Below are 14,686 nucleotides of genomic sequence, written 5' to 3'. Positions count from 1 at the left end.
TCAGTTCTTCTTAACAAACAATATTCATTATGGTTAACAAAAATATATGTGTAAAAAGAGTATGGTATAAAACCAAGAAATCACTCACACATGCAGATTGACTCTAAAGTCGTGTATTTTTATTAGTCAAAGATATTGGCTGGCAAATCTATTTAAACAAACCTATAAAAGCAGACAACAATAGAGTTAAAAAAATGAAATGTAAAAGAATAAAAGTTATTAAAATGTGCTTTTTGAGCTTGAGCAATATTGGTTAGCATACTGGACGTGATCTTTTTCTGATTGGTGTAACGGATGTGCTAGTAATTACTTTTATTTAGTAATTGTGCTTTAGATTACTAATACTATTACTAAAATTGTGAAGAAGCAGGAGTGATTACCAGCTCTGGCCTGCAGATGGGGATACAGCATTACAGACACAACTTTTAACTCATAGTGGAAATGTACTTGAACGGTACTGAACTGTTCCTTCTAAAGGAAAATAAAACTCTCATGACAGTAGGGGAGAGCGAAAATAATGAACAAAGTAATGGGGTTAGACTAAATATAATTTTTTTAACCAACAACACACAAGCCTCTCCTACAAATGAGCACTGAAATTATAATTGTCGGACCCATGGTTTCTGTGAGGTATTGTCAATAAGTGCCAGGAGTAAAAATGTTACTATTTACCCCACCTGCAGGCAAGTTGTAACAGATAGAGGGTTAGTTGTAACACATGCATTTCAAGGCAGATATCACGCAATTAATTTAACTTCTGTTTACTTTAAATAGTAGCTATATTTCCTTAGTAAGTGGCTCATTTCTTTTTTATTCTACACAGCACAGTATGTTTATGTATTTGTCTATTGGATAAACACATTTGAATCTATTTGCATTATTATAAAATGCATTTATTTGCATCATTAGCAATAAAATATTTTTTTTCTGTTAAAACAATATTTTCTATTAAAAAACATTTTTATTAAAAAATTCCCAACATTACACTCAAAATTTAAATATATATATATATATATATATATATATATATATATATATATATATATATATATATATATATATATATATATATATATATATATATATATATATTGTTTGTCCAACAGTGTGTGGCTTAATTGTAACACCCTGTTACAACTAACCCCATTGTGTCATGTTTTTCTCAAAACTGGCTAGCAGTCACTGTGTCGCTTACATATTTCAAAATGGTTCCATCTTTTAGCCTAGAAGACGGTGATCACAGCAATATAAATATATACTTCCCTTCTTAGACTTTACAGACCTGAAACTTGCTTATAGCACTTATTCATTGTTGCTCTTGGTTGTGTAAATTGCTTCCTTGTCCTCATTTGTAAGTCGCTTTGGATAAAAGCGTCTGCTAAATGACTAAATGTAAATGTATAAGATTTTACATTATATAGCCTAAATTGTCCATAGTGTATGGGTGTGAATGAGTGTGTGTGGATGTTTCCCAGAGATGGGTTGCGGCTGGAAGGGCATCAGGTGCGTAAAAACTTGCTGGATAAGTTGGCGGTTCATTCCTGCTGTGGCGACCCCTGATTAATAAAGGGATTAAGCCGAAAAGAAAATGAATGAATGAATGAATTAATATTTGGTTTGATTTTCCTTGTATCCTTGTTGATGTGGGTCAGGCTGTTACATTAATGTTGTTTTTCAGAATTTTCTTCAGATGCTGAAAAAAAAAAAGAAAACTAATTGTGAACATTGAGAAATCACGTGTCATTAAATTAATCTTACAGTTCACATTAAAACTGGAAGTCTCAATAATACATCAGCAACATTTGAAGAACTGTAATAGCATAACATGTAAAAAGCAACAAAACTAATATTTTATGCAGCATAAAATATTTTAAGCGGGCATAATGTCTTGGCTAATCAAGCCAGATTCCTGTCTGTCCACAAGTGAAATAATTAATAACATACCAAATTAAATTGAAAATGCACTAAAGCAAGGATTTCAGTAAAGATGTGCTTTCATATTAGGATGAGGAAGTACATACAGTAAAACATGTTCACACGGGAAAGCTGTGATTTATTTCTAAATTTTTTCACCTATAATCAGACATCAGATACAGTGTCCTTTCTTACAAACAAAACATGACTCCTCTGATATCAGATGTCCAAATGTTTCCACAATATTCTACGGACGGCTTTCATGTCAAAAGGGTTCTCGAAATTTCTTGTATTACTGCACCACCAATCAAACTCAAAGATGTTTTAGTATTTGAAACATCATATAAGATGCCAACATGAGGTTTAGCATTCTGCCATCTTTAAAAATTCGGGATGAAATGACAAAACCCAGACAAAGATTATGTGCAAAGGAAATGCACAGTGATTTTACCAACATTTACTTTTTGTGAACTGTAACCCTACTGAAAAAAAACAGCTTAAACCAGCCTAAGCTGGTCAGGCTGGTTTTAGCTTGTCACCCAAGCTGGTTTTAGCTGTTTTTTTCAGCAGGGAAGTGACCACTAAATGATTATACCACTTTAAATTAGTTCATGTCACATGTTTTCCGTAGCTCGGGTAACAAATAGGTTAATCAAATTAGCAGAGCGAAGAGGATACCTGTTTCTGTGCAGTTCGAGGAGATGAGTAGCAATTTATGAAGAAAGGAGGCTTAATCCTGCTCGGTTTATATCGTAGAACTCTTTGGTAAAGTGTGAGGTATGTGAAGTTGATTATTTAAGCCATATGAGTTTGTTTGTATGTATATGTTAATCGTCTTTATACACTTCATTGCTTACTTTTCTCTCTTTTCATTGTTTAGTTCATATATAGTGTCATATTTTTCTGTATACAAGTTGTATTTATTGATTTTTGTTGTTTCTTTGTGTAGTTTCATGGTGCTACGCAACGAAAGTTTAATGGCTCTCGTCTTGAGCAAAATAAAGAAAGAAGTACCTTTCAGAAACTCTCTGTCTCATTCATGGATGCCAAAGAGCAGCTAATTGAACAATCACAAATAAGGTGAAGGAGGTGTCTGTAAGGCTGTAATAACTGTTCACAAACCATTTTCTAGATCTTTCTGAATGAAATGCCTACTTTACTACATCCAATCAGTTCACAGTAGAAAAAAGCCACGCCCACAGTTTTCTCATTTAATATTCTATTTCTCTAGGAATCGCGTCACAAGAAAACATTGTGAACATTACTGCATCCAAAATGGTAAAAATCCTTGGAGTAAGGATTGATGATCAACTAAACTTCTCTGACCACATTTCTAGAACTGCTCGATCTTGCAGATTCGCACTCTATAATATCAGAAAGGTCCGACCCTTCCTATATGAACATGCAGCTCAACTCCTTGTTCAAGCTCATGTTCTCACCAGACTGGATTGTTTCAACTCTCTACTAGCCGGACTTCCATCTAACTCTTTCAAACCTCTTCAGCTGCTTCAGAACGTCTTTGAACCTAAAAGAGCACATGTCACTCCGCTACTCATCCGTTTGCACTGGCTGCCAGTTGCTGCTCGCATCAAATTCAAAGCTTTGATGTTTGCTTACAAAGCGACCTCTGGCTTTGCTCCTTCTTATCTGCTCTCACTTCTGCAGATTTATATACCCTCCAGAAACTTGCGTTCAGTGAATGAACATCCCTTGTGGTTCCATCCCAAAGAGGGAAGAAATCACTTTCCCGAACTCTTATTCAATCTGCCCATTTGGTGGAATGAACTCCCTAACTGCATCAGAATGTCAGAGTCACTCGCTGTCTTCAAGACATTACTAAAAACTCAACTATTTAGTCTCCACTTTCCTTCCTAATCTGCAACTGCCTTTCTGGCTATACCACTAACTGTACTCAAAAAAAAAAAAACTTACATTACTAATGCTTTGCTAGACTTTACACACCTGAAACTTGCCTACAGCACTTATTCATTGTTGATCTTATAGTTGTGTAAATTGCTTCCTTGTCCTCATTTGTAAGTCGCTTTGGATAAAAGTGTCTGCTAAATGACTATCCGTCTTTCGGATGAGACGTTAAACCGAGGTCCCGACTCTCTGTGGTCGTTAAAAATCCCAGGATGTCCTTCGAAAAGAGTAGGGGTTTAACCCCGGCATCCAGGCCAAATCTGCCCACTGGCCTTTGTCCATCATGGCCTCCTAACCATCCCCATATTCCAATTGGTTTCATCGCTGTCTCCTCTCCACCAATCAGCTGGTGTGTGGTGTGCGGTCTGGCGCAAAATGGCTGCCGTCGCGTCATCCAGGTGGATGCTGCACACTGGTGGTGGATGAGGAGATTCCCCCCATTGTGTGTAAAGCGATTTGAGTGCCCAGAAAAGCGCTATATAAATGTAAGGAATTATTATTATTATTATTATTAAATGTAAATGTAACTAGAACCTAAAGTTCATTGATAAACTTTGATGTTGGCTTGAGAAAGCCAACGTGACTGCGCTAGGACTGGGAATGGCAGTTGGCAAAAAGCACGGCGGCGGTTGCTAAGTGGTTGCTAGGCAGTTGCTAAAACGTTTATGGCATTGTTAGGTGGTTGCTAAGCAGTTGCTAAATGACAATGCTCGTGTACATGTTTGATCAAATGCTAATACTTAGTAGGCATTTCTAGCATATGTTATTGCATTTAGATAATCATTTATAGCATGTAGCTAATCGTTATTAGCACTTGGCTTCCATTATCATTGTTACCATGCATAGTACACAGGAAGTCCCATTTGCTAGCACGAGTCAAACAAGCCAATGGCCAGGTCCCTACGATGTTCTGATGTAGAGATATTGCTATATTTAAATGGTTGCTAGGTTATACTGTTTTATTGCTATGGGGACATTTGACAGGTTAGTGATGATACATCAAAGCTTCTTAGCAATATGAGTGATCTAAATCAACCCCGATGTTTCTATGACAGTCTTTATGAGTTTCAAAAACTGGACTTGAACATTAAGTTGGCAGTTCATTCTGTTGTGGCGACCCCTGATTAATAAAGGGACTAAGGGAATGAACATTATGTAAAATTGGCTTGCTGTATTTTTTTGAAAATACAATGCTTAATAAGTGTGAAAGTGATACATGCAAAAAAGGCTTGCCATATCAGTAAAAAATATGGAGTTTAAGTAAAAAATGGCTTACCATATTTTGAGAAAAATAATGCTTAAAAATTATTTATTGGAAAACTATAAGTCTGATAAACCTTAAAGATATAGCAACAAAATCTAACGCATCTAAATACAGCTTTTGGCCAAATTTGGGGCTTGTATAATTTTTTTTATATACTCGGATTATAAAAATTTTATATTTAACATTTTTTAATAAAAAAACAATAAGTCTTATAGGCATGAGGAAATATAGCAACAATCTTGAATGTAGAAGGCACATTTTGACCACATTTGGGTCTTGCGGCATGAACGGCCTAGGAGGAGATACGTTTGTTTTCAAGGACAGAGAAGTATAACAGTATGTTGGCTTTCTCAAGCCAACATAAAAAGAAAACAAAGGCATTGCAGCTTCTAGTTCATGCAGACTTTAAACTGAGTTGGCTAGAAATAGATGAAAATTCTTTACTAATTATAGTAACATCTTGCAACATCATGTCTTGTTTTTTTGCTTAGTTTATATGTGTTGTGTTCATAATTAAGTCAAACCGTTCCATAAGTAATTTGGAAGTGGACAGAGACTTATCTTTGGGGTGCACCAGGGGAGCATTGTGCAGTAATTGCACCATGACTAAATGTATAATTTCCACTCTTAGTGAGAATCTCCAGACACACAAGATTTTAAGGTGTTTTCTGCAGATTCTCAGTATTCTGAAGGTTGTACAGTAATATTATTTTTCATGCTCCACACAATGTGAGTGGGTAAAAATTCAAATAGATCATATTATCTGAAAGGAAAACATTTTTCAACAGTGAAATTAGGCCTACCACTTTCTCTCTATCCTGCTGCTTGGTATCTCTTCCAAATAAGCATTGCCAAACCAACAATTATTGCACATACCAACAGTACAGAAACAGCAACAGCAATCCATATGTGGTTTCTCTGAGGTTCGGCTAAAAGAAAAATTCAGAATAAGATCAGATTAAGATTTTATTTGAAACGGTATTTCATGTGTGGAAAAGATAATTACCCAAATCAATGTGATATTCTTTGCCCAGGTGTTTAATAGAGCAGGTGTATTTGTGTTTTTGTCTCTCCTCTGCTCTGATCTCCAGACTCTTCCTCATCTGGTACGTCCCGTCCCCATTGGGCAGCAGATCTCCTCCAGTGACCTCATAATCAGATACAGGCTGTCCATCTCTCAACAGGGTCAGGTTGATGTGACGAGGGTAAAACCCTGTTGCCAAACAACTCACACGAAAATCTCCAGAGTCTGAATTTGCTTCGTAAAAGAGTCTGACTTCTGGTTTCACTGTTGAGAATAAAAAAGAACTGAAAGATTTCATTATATTAGGCTAAATGTCAATTGGTTCACTATTTGTGATCATTCAGTTTACCTTTTCTATTGACTTGATCCTTCCTTTTTTCAAGGTAACCCTTGAGCGTCTTATAGCAGAATGGTTGATATAGAGTTTTATGACGGTTTTTGACCATTTCAAGAGTTTGTTCTATTTGTTCCTGTGGGATGGATAAGTTGATGTGAAGGGTAAAATTATGGTCAACATATAGCAGCGTATCTATGGTGAAACCTTCAAAAGCTTCTTGTGTAATCATTTGTCCCGGTTCACCATCATCTTTTAGCTCACACATAGCCAGAATTTGAAGGACAAAAACACCTTAAACAGATAAAAAACATCTTTAAACTAGTGTTTATATTAAAAACCACTGCATCTACAAATCAATTTTTCCATTAAATAAATCCTACAGTGTTTATAATCTAAATGCCCATTTTGCTGACTATAGTCTTAAACAATACTTACCATCAGTTTTATTTATATGTTTTTGTGCATATGCCCATCTTTGCTTAAAAGCTGACTTTGTTTTCCCATTTATATCTCCAAGAACATCTTGATCATACACATCATCTTCAGCTGTTGTGTTTCTCTTGCTGTGAGACTGTCTGTATCACCATTATAGTATAGGACACTGACATCATCCAGCATCACTACATAACTCAATTCAGGAAATGGCGTTTGTCCTTTGATGTACGTTGCAAGCATCCATAAAGAGTGAGAACCTGTGAAATTAATAGAGAATTTAAAAAAAAATCATGATTCAGAGAAATTACGTGAGGAAAATATTAGTTAATTTGTCACATAAAAAGAATATTTAAAGGTTTCTTTATGTTTCCTTGTGATCTAAAACATAAAAACAAAAATAAAAGGTGCATGTAATGTTCATTCATTCATTTTCCTTTGGCTTAGTTCCTTTATTCATCAGGGGTCACCACAGCGGAATGAACCGCCAACTTATCCAGCATATGTTTTAAACAGCAGATGCCCTGCAGCTGCAACCCAGCACTGGGAAACATCCATACATACACATTCACACACATGATTCAATTCACCTATAGCGCATGTCTTTGGACTGTGGGGGAAACCGGAGCACTCGGAGTAAATCTACGCCAACACGGGGAGTAAATGCAAACTCCACACAGAAATGCCACCAGAGCCAGCTGGGAATCAAACCAGTGACCTTCTTGCTGTGAGGCAACAGTGCTAACCACTGAACCACCATGTTGCCGGTGTATGATGTTTTTGGCAGTTAAAATTTCTTATTTCTCTCATGTTTCTTTGAACATTCTTTGAAACATACAAGATAGTGTAACTACACAAGTCAGTAAAATATACCAGTGTTCTAGTGTTTTTCAGATGTTTCAATGTTTAATGAAAAAAAAAATAATCTTAAATATTGAGTTTTTAAATTTGACCTCTGTAGTTATTATGGTGAGAGTAACTAAAAACTAATACAGAAATCATGCGATGCATTCTAACAGTCACAAGTAATCCATAATGTTTTACACTTTGAAAGCAATAGGGATCCTGTTTAATGGTGTCAGATATTATTATGGCTTTTTAATTCAATATAAAATCATGCTACAAAACATAAAGGGGTCTATTTTGACCATCCATGCGCAAAGTCTAAACCGTAGGGCGCAAAAGCATTAAGGGCGTGTCAGAATCCACTTTTGCTATTTTAAGGACTGACAAATCCGCTTTGCATCATGGTGCATGGTCTTACAGGGTTGAGCTTATTCTCTTAATGAGTTATAGGTGTGTTTTGAGAATAAACCAATCAGAGTTTCATCGCTCATTCCCTTTAAGAGTCAGTTGCATCACTCCATAGCACATTTGCTATTTACATGGCGGACTTTGTAAGTAAAAAACTGAATCCTTCACTTGCAAGAAAACCGTTGAACAGAGCAAGAATGTGAGAATGAGCCTCCTCATTCTTTAGTTTCACTTTCACTCTCGTGGATAGGGAAACGTAATGTATGCACAGAAATCCATTAGCCTATAAATAATTAATTTTTTTGTAAAGCCCAAAGATTTGATTTAAAATTATTTCTAAATTCAGTTCTAATTTCCTGCAAACTAATAAATGAACAGTAATAACAAAGTGTGGTCAAAAAATTTTGGTTAAATCTAAAATGCTGCGACCCATATGGTCTAAAGCCTGCAGGTGGGCAAATCTAATCTTGTTTTCAATAAAAGAAATATAAATATGCATATAATAAATACTACTACTACTACTACTAATAATAACATTATGCAAAATCAAATTGTTATGAATAAACTGAAAAAACTTCTCAAGATGAAGAAGGCATGAAAGTGTTTTTTATATTTATGTAGGCTAGAAAATAATATTTTTGTAAAATTTTAATCCTTTAATTCTTTTTCATTTGTAAAGATATTTGCGTATTGCTGTAAACCTTGTGTGTATTAAGCAATGTGAAAGCGAGGCACACAACTAACGCACTCTGCGCTGGACTTTAGACCTGCTTTGATCTGATCTATTAAACAGTCTATTATAGTTCTTCAAGTGCTAGCAATGCACTTTAACATACCTCATTTTTTAGACCAGAACGCCTATGGGCGCACATATGAGCGCAAATGCATTTGCTATTTAAACAGCATAGTGCAAAACATCAAAACAACTCTTGCGCCAAGCTGAAACTAGCAAACAACATTTGTGTCGTGCCTTCCTGGTGTATCATAGGGCCCAATGACACTGTCATAATGACAGTATATGTATTGACTATATGACTATATATTGATAAAGAAAGTGTTGTGTGACTCCAAAGCATTTCAGACATCAAAATATGAAGAAGTCAAATAAAAGTAAAAATATGAAAGAGTAAATGTGACACATTTTAATAAAAGTAAGTAAATACAACAAACTTTGTATTTCTGTAACTACTTTTTTATTTTTTCCCATTTTGACTTCTCACAAAGTTTGACCCCTTTTTTAAGCATCAGCGGTTTGTAACCAGGAAATGATGATTAAATAAGCATATACATTTTCAGTCAACACTGTGATTATATCTGTTCTGGTATTTTATTATGTACTTTTATTTAGGTTTTTTTTATGTGTACAAACATACTTCAACAGACTGTTCAATCACTTCCTGTGCTAAAAAATAACACTAAAAATCTTTTTGAATATGATTTTCATATGGTACATTTATTGGCAGCATATTCTGTTCAGCTACTGACCAAACTGTTTCTTTTATTTATTTATTAATTATTCTCCAGTTAAGAAACAGCAGTCAAATTTAGGTAAATATCTCTAAAACAGATTCCATTTGCAAGCTAATTTTAATGCAAATTCAATAAATTGTTTTAAAACCTTACCTTTTGTAGGTACAACTAGAAGTAAAATTTTAACCATGTTAAAGACAAAGTGTTGTACTATATGTTTGCAGTCAGCAATCACTTGAAAATTATCAACTTTAAAACACTAGAAATTCTTTATAAGATTTCTATATAAGAGCTTCTTTGCTTTTCATTTCTAGTCTCCAAGTCTCTTAAAACAAACAAGGCTTAATATGTCCTTATTAATCAGAAACTTTTCTGTTTTAAAAGCCAAGACCAACAGTGGCCGGTAAACCTGCAAAATAGACAGGGATAGTTCACCCAAAAATGAAAATTCTGTCATCATTTACTTTTGTTGAACACAAAAGATATTTCTAATAATGTTGGTACCTGCACCCATTGTATTTTTTCCTACTATGAACGTCAGTGGGTCCCAGCAACAGACCATCTTCCAAATATCTTCTTTTATGTTTAAAAGAAAGAAACTCATGAAGATTTAAAACCACATGAGAGAAAATTAATAAAAAAAAACTTTTGGAGGGGGTGGGGGATGAACTATCTCTTTAAATCTCAAACACGGAATTATGTCTAATAAAATGTGTCACTAGTGATATTCTTCAAAATGTACACTTCTGTAATTTATTAAATTATAAAGTATTTTTACCATAAAAATACATTAATAAAGTGGTGGGGTACATAACTGCAGACATTTTTTAGCATAAAGCTTGCACTTGAAAGGAAGTGTATATTACTAAAAGTACTGATTATCCAACTTATGGCTTGGACCAGAGAAGATAGATTTAATTGCTCTTGTGCATCAGTGAATATTCATTGGTTCATTATTTTTACATATAGTTGTTAAATATTTATAGAAAAATACAAAAAGTATATATAAAAAAATTAGTTAACAATAGCTGTGGCTTGAGTCTTTAGTAAAACTCAAGATGACCTTTAAGATGACTTAAAATGAAAAAAGAATAATACAAAAATGTACAAACAACTATAAATCAGGGTATGTTTTTTTCCAGGTTAATTAACATAGTTTAAGTATATTAAAACAAATAATAGATGACTTCAATCTAAAAGCAAAACAACATTTGAGGTAAAATTATAAAGACATTTATAATTATATTAATGAATTCCAAGTTAACACAATGTTTCACCAGTACATTGTCAATTGCTTTGTTCCTCAGATTCAAAAAAGCTGTGTCAGGATGGTAGTTTCTAATTTTCTTTGGGTTCTATAAAAATAAGGTTTTGTTGTTGTTTAATGTATTTAATGTATCACATTTAAGGTCCAGTTTAACTGGAAATTGTCAACTGAAATGGAATAAGTAGGGGCCGATTTTTATATTTACTCATCTCTAAGCTTTCGTTTGCAGTAAACTAACAGTTGGAGTAACAAGGCATATAATATTTGACCCAAGCCATCAAACTGATGTCAACAAAGAATATAATTACTTTTCCAGAGCAGAAGCAAATGGTCAGATTTTGATTAAAACTAAAAACTGTTTTCAGTTAGCTAAAAATAAAAATTATTTAGATTATAAATATGATAGATAATTTAATTTGTACACAAAATAAAATAATAATAATAATTAAATAATAAAAACTGAGTCCAGCAATATACTGTATGCTTAATCACTTAAGAAAACAAGCCATTTGGTTAAGTGTGCTTTTTTGAAAAATGGGTCATACATCTGATATTTGCAAATTTAGGGAATATGTCTCTAAAGTAACAACATTCTTTTACACATTTAAAACATCAGTAGCATTTTAATAAAAGCCTACAATCATACAACCAGCTGAAACATGTATAGACCTAGTTTTCATTTAGGCTCCCTAAAAATCCCACTTTTACATTTTTAATGTCATTGTTTGAGAAGCGAGGATTGATGTAGCCTAACTGTCTATGACGCAGCAAAACACATATGCAGCTATGAAAAAAGGTCTCCTGCCTTTGCTTTGAGTGCTGTTGTGTGCGTCTATAATGAACCGTCAGTACACAAGAGAGTCGTTTTGGCGTTTGTACGCTATTAGCAAGACATTCAGAAAGAACGAGGTTATGCTCAGCAAGGGCGTTCGGCGCATTCGCGTGCTGAAACACGTTTAAGTAAGACGATCGCTAGTTGTGAATCTCTGTATATGATTACGTCATCATGCTGTTATAATAGGAATTACTATGTCAAGTGCCTTAGAAGTTCTTTTTAGGTTGTTTTATGCCTTGCCAGTTTTTGAGTACTTTCGGTTTGCATTGCATAACGTGTTCGGCTAGTGGATAATATGTTGTGTAGCCATGCATATGCCCTGACTTTATACACTGTGATTATAGTGGATGTGGTTTTTGAGGTCCAATCATGTTATGCAGATTGTTTCTTTGTTTCAGTTTCATTGTAGAACCACACTACTCATATACCGTATGAGTATTTTTACAACCACCTCAGCGTTCGATAATAGACTACTCAAATTGATTAAAATGTACTGCCTGATTCACTGTGTTCTGATCGATTTTAATACACTATAACAATCTAAAATGTTTGAAAATGTTGTTTAAAAATTTGTTATTTCTTTCTTTTCTAATTCTTTTGATAGGCCTATATGAATATTAAAATTCAATGTACTTGTACTTTTTTACAACTTTATACCACAAAATAACATAATTTGAACAGTGATTTTTTCACAATTTATCATCGCATAGCAGTCAAAAACGGGAAAATGTAGTTCAGTACAAAAACAAGGCATTCTGGACCTTTCGCTGTGGGCATGATCAACAGTTAACACGGCCCAAGTAAAAAAAAAACCTTGGACACCCCGACAACCACATTAGAAAACTTTCACTTCCGTTTACAATGACGCGAATTAAAGTATATAAACAATGTAAACATCTTACCATAAGACGCAAGTGGAAATGTAAGTGAAAAAATTAGGAGTACTGACTCTGTACATTTGTACTGCATGTCTTTAGTCTCAGCCTTAACTCGGTCAGAAGAAACTGGAAAAGGACTTAACTGACCGGGGTTTCATGTGTCGTTTCCTGCCCACTCACTACTGATTGGTTGAGAGGTTTGTTTTTTATGGATAAATAGTTGTGCGTCCTGGTTTCTTTTCCTGACCAGCTTTCCTTTATCCGCCTTGCAGCCAGAGCTCACTTAATATTGGATGGGAAGTTTATTTTTGTACTCACGACCTGCCTGGAAACCCCACATTAAAAAAACTATGGTAGTTCAAAGTAAATATTTTAGTGTTTTGAACTATACTACAACAGTACTTGAAATAATCTGTGGTAATATAATTATACTACATCTGCTAATATGTAAATTACATACTGTACAACGGTTTCAAATAGCATAATGTATGCACAGTATTATACGCTGTAGTATGGTTTTAAAACACTACTATGTATTACAAAAAATTTCTGAAAAAAAATTCTCGTGGGACTTTAGCTGTGCATCTCCCTGAAAACAATTACACAAATAATTGAATAAATGGTTGCCCAGTGATGGGTTGCTGCTGGAAGGGCATCCGCTGCGTAAAACATATGCTGGATAAGTTGGTGGTTCATTCCGCTGTGGCGACCCTTGATGAGTAAGGGACTAAGCCGAAAAGAAAATGAATTAATTAATTGAATGCATTTTCATCAGAATCAGCCCTTTATTTAATTACATTTAAAATTGCATTGCAGACACAACTTTAAAGTATCAACACGGAAAAATATTTACAAAAAATTTTAAACATTCAGGGTGAAATGGTGGTGCAGTGTACTGCTGTCACCCCACAGCAAGAAGGTCGCTGGTTCGAGCCTCGGCTGGGTCAGTTGGCATTTCTGTGTGGAGTTTGCATGTTCTCCCCGTGTTCGCGTGGGTTTCTTCTGTGTGCTCCGGTTTCCCCAACAGTCCAAAGACATGTGGTATAGGTGAACTGGGTAAGCTCAAATTTTCCTTGGTGTATGTGTGTGTATGAGTGTATGTGTGTGTTCCCCAGAGATGGGTTGCAGCTGGAAGGGCATCCACTGCATAAAATAATGCAGGATAAGTTAGTGGTTCATTCTGCTGTGGCAACCTCGTACTAATTAAGGGACTAAGCACAAAAAAAAATTAATGAATGAATGTATACTATCGATGTTCTAATTGTACTATGTAAAAGACAGGAAGTACTGAATTGTTTCTTTTAAAAATGACAATACATTTGATGTACACTTTACTAGGCACACTTACTAGTACCGGGTTGGACCCCCTTTTGCTTTCAGAATTGCCTTAATCCTTCGTGGCACAGATTCAACAAGGTACTGAAAATATTCCTTAGAGATTTTGGTCCATATTGACATGATAGCATCACAAAGTTGCTGCAGAACTGTCAGCTGCACTCCATGATGGGAATCTCCCATTCCACCACATCCCAAAAGCTGCTTTATTGGATTGAGATCTGATGACTGTGGAGGCCTTTTGAGTACAGTAAACTCATTGTCATGTTCAATAACCAGTCTGAGATGATTCACGCTTTATATTAAATTATGACCCTACCAACCAAATATTGCAGCAGAAATTGAGACTCATCAGCAGGCAATGTTTTTCCAATCTTCTATTGGCAAATTTTGGCTGAGCCTCTGCAAATTGTAACCTCAGTTTCCTGTTCTTGGCTGACTGGAATGACACCTGGTGTGGTCTTCTGCTGCTGTAGCCTATCCGCCTCAAAGTTGGACGTGTTGTGCATTCAGAGATGCTCTTCTGCATACCTCTGTTATAGCAAGTGGTTATTTGAGTTACTGTTGCCTTTCTGTTCAGCTCGAACCAGTCTGGCCATTGTCCTCAGACCTCTGGCATCAACAAGGCATTTGCGCCCACAGAACTGCCGCTCACTGGATATTTTCTCTTTTTCGGACCATTCTCTGTAAACCCTAGAGATGGTTGTGCTTGAAAACCTCAGTAAATCAGCATTTTCTTAAATACTTAGACCA

At 35.1% G+C, this 14,686-nt stretch overlaps 1 pseudogene; it reads right to left on the bottom strand.

Annotated features, from left to right (window-relative positions):
• Window positions 1-1,559: 1,559 nt before the first annotated feature.
• On the bottom strand, window positions 1,560-12,727 carry si:ch211-147g22.4 (annotated as a pseudogene).
• Between the last annotated feature and the right edge of the window lie 1,959 nt (window positions 12,728-14,686).

The sequence above is a fragment of the Danio rerio genome, chromosome 25 (genome assembly GCF_049306965.1).
Source record: "Danio rerio strain Tuebingen ecotype United States chromosome 25, GRCz12tu, whole genome shotgun sequence".
NCBI lineage: Eukaryota > Metazoa > Chordata > Actinopteri > Cypriniformes > Danionidae > Danio > Danio rerio.
This window is presented reverse-complemented; position numbering and strand designations above follow the sequence as displayed.